The sequence below is a fragment of the Callospermophilus lateralis genome, unplaced genomic scaffold, assembly GCF_048772815.1.
Source record: "Callospermophilus lateralis isolate mCalLat2 unplaced genomic scaffold, mCalLat2.hap1 Scaffold_72, whole genome shotgun sequence".
Taxonomy (NCBI): domain Eukaryota; kingdom Metazoa; phylum Chordata; class Mammalia; order Rodentia; family Sciuridae; genus Callospermophilus; species Callospermophilus lateralis.
This window is the reverse complement of record NW_027515276.1, coordinates 8,896,693-8,900,088: the sequence shown is the minus strand read 5'-3', so window position 1 is coordinate 8,900,088 and position 3,396 is coordinate 8,896,693.

Here is a 3,396-nt window from a genome sequence, read left to right as displayed (position 1 = left end):
AATGAGGAAAACCACTCCATTCACTATATCCACAAAGAAAATAAGATACTTGGGAATCATCCTAACGAAAGAGGTGAAAGATTTATATAATGAAAACTACAGAACCCTAAGGAAAGAGATAGAAGAAGATCTTAGAAGATGGAAAAATGTACCCTGTTCATGAATAGGCAGAACTAACATCATCAAAATGTTGATATTACCCAAAGTTCTCTACAGGTTTAAATCGGTGCCAATAAAAATCCCAACAGCATTTCTTGTAGAAATGATAAAGCAATCATGAAATTCATATGGAAAAACAAAAGACCCTGAATACCCAAAGCAATTCTAAGCAGGAAGTGTAAATCTGGAGGTATAGCGATACAAGAGTTCAAACTGTACTACAAAGCGATAGTAATAAAAACATCGTGGTACTGGTACCAAAACAGGCAGCTGGACCAATGGTATAGAATAGAGGACACAGAAACCAATCCACAAAATTACAACTTTCTTATATTTGATAAAGGGGCTAAAAACATGCAATGGAGGAAAGATAGCATCTTCAACAAATGGTGCTGGGAAAATTGGAAATCCATATGCAACATAATGAAACTGAATCCCTTTCTCTCACCATTCACAAAAGTTAACTCAAAATGGATCCAGGAGGTAGATATCAAATCAGAGACACTGTGTCTAATAGAAGAAAAAGTTGGCTACGATCTACATACTGTGGGGACGGGCTCCACAATCTTTAATAGGATGCCCATAGCCCAAGAGTTAATAACAAGAATAAACAAATGGGACTTACTTAAACTAAATTGTTTTTTTTCTCAGCAAGAGAAACAATAAGAGAGGTAAATAGAGAGCCTACGTCCTGGGAACAAATTTTTACCCCTCACACTTCAGATAGAGCCCTAATATCCAAAATATACAAAAAACTCAAAAAATTAAACAATAAGATAACAAATAACCCAATCAACAAATGGGCCAAGGACCTGAACAGACACTTTACAGAGGAGGACATTCAATCAATGAACAAGTACATGAAAAAATGCTCACCATCTCTAGCAGTCAGAGAAATGCAAATCAAAACCACCCTAAGATACCATCTCACTCCAGTAAGATCGGCAGCCATTATGAAGTCAAACAAAATAAGTGTTGGTGAGAATGTGGGGAAAAGGGTACACTTGTACACTGCTGGTGGGACTGCAAATTGGTGAGGCCAATTTGGAAAGTACTATGGTGATACCTGGGAAAGCTGGGAAAGGATCCACCATTTGACCCAGCTATCACCCTTCTCGGACTATTTCCTGAGGATCTTAAAAGAGCGTACTATAGAGATACTGCCACATCAATCATCATAGCTGCACAATTCACAATAGCTAGACTGTGGAACCAACCTAGATGCCCTTCAATAGATGAATGGATAAAAAAAATGTGGCTTTTATACAAAATGGAGTATTACTCTTCATTAAAAAATGACAAAATCATAGAATTTGCAGGGAAATGGATGGCATTAGAGCAGATTATGCTAGGCGAAGCTAGCCAATCCTTAAAAAACAAATGCCAAATGTCTTCTTTGATATTAAAAGAGCAACTAAGAAAAGAACATCGAGGAAGAGCATGAGGAAAAGTTTAACATTAAACAAAGATGAGTGGGGGGAGAGAAAGGGAGAGAGAAGGGAAAGCATATGGGAATAGTAGGAGACCCTCAATGTTACACAAAATTACATATAAGAGGATTTGAGGGGAAATGGGGGGGAAACAGTGGAGAGAATTGAACAACAGCAGATGAGGTAGAGAGGGAAGATGGGAGGGGAGGGGAGGGGGGATATTGGGGGATAGGAAAGGTCGCAGAATACAACAGTCACTAATATGCTATTATGTAAAAATGTGAATGTGTAACCAATGTGATTCTGCAATTCATATTTGGGGAAAAAATGGGAGTTCATAACCCAATTGAGTCAAATGTATCAAAGATGATATATCATGAGCTTTGTAATGTTTGGAACAACCAATAGAAATAAATAAATAAATAATGGTTTAAAATTGAGTGGGAAGAAATCAGCTAAAAATGGGTTGAGATGCATTCATTTTGCTAAGCAAAACTTTCTTTTGTTTAGTTGTAACTATCACAAATTTATTTTACCAGGAAATTGGCTTTTGAAAATGCACATAAATTGAGATTAAAGGATAATTCACCTACCTTCTTGAAAAATTCATAGCATTTCCTATATTTTTCAAATTTTATTTTTTTCGTGTATATTTTGTCATGGACCAGGTCTAGTCTTAGGCTATTCTTCCAAAATACTACCTCATCTGACAAATTCGTACAATCTGTTGGATTGTTGTTTTCACCTTTTATTTAATAGTTTCTAGCTGATAATGTGTATTTTCTTTATCTTTATTTGTACGTATATACCCAAGAATATCTTTGCATTTTATGTTTTACTGGGGAAGAGACTCATCAAAAGCTCTTTGTTATATGTATCAACAATCAGACATTTAGAGCACGCAATTATTCTTAATTTTGCATGAAAATATCTTTGTACCATTTTCTTATACAGATTTAGAATTATTAATATGTCCCTACTGTAATAAGTAATTACTTACAAGAAGAATTAAACAATTGACTTTATATCAATTATGAATATGAAAAGTACTAAAATAAGGATTTGGCAATTAATACACAATTGATAGAAATTGAAATCACAAGAAAGCCATTTAAAATGTCAGTGCATATGGTCCTTGAATAATAGGTAATTCAAAAAACTTTTTTTTTAATTCATAAGATTTAATATGCCGTATTACAGCTTAATGTGATATAAAACCTTAAATTATCAGTATTGATAAAAAAGAATGATACCTGTTTATTTAAATATGTTTATTTGATTTTCACTGTAAGATGTTAATTCTGGAAGGCTTGAGAATTAAGAAAGTTTTGGTCTATATTATTTTTAACACGCTAATCAAAGTACTTTTAAATATATATATATATATAACATGTAATGCATATGCATGAATATAGATACATATGTATAAAAATGTATTTTAATATATCTATCAGGTGATTATAATTATTAAATTTTCTCAAGAAAAAAACAATGACTATATAAACAGTCTTAAATTTAAATTTCATAGCATACTACTGTTTGTAATGACATGAGAGAAAAACAGATATGAAAGGAAAACGAAAAAGGAAGAGAGAGAGGGGGAAAATGAGAAAGAAAGTGAGTAAAGATGAGGGAGAGGCGTGTTCGATGTAAAGATAAAAGTGGAGGGGCTGGGTTTGTGGTTCAGTGGTAACATGCTTTTCTAGCATGTGTGGGACACTGGGTTCTATTCTAAGCACCACATACAAATAAACAAAATGAAGGTCAATCACAACTGAAAAAATAAAAAATAAAAAGTAGAAATATT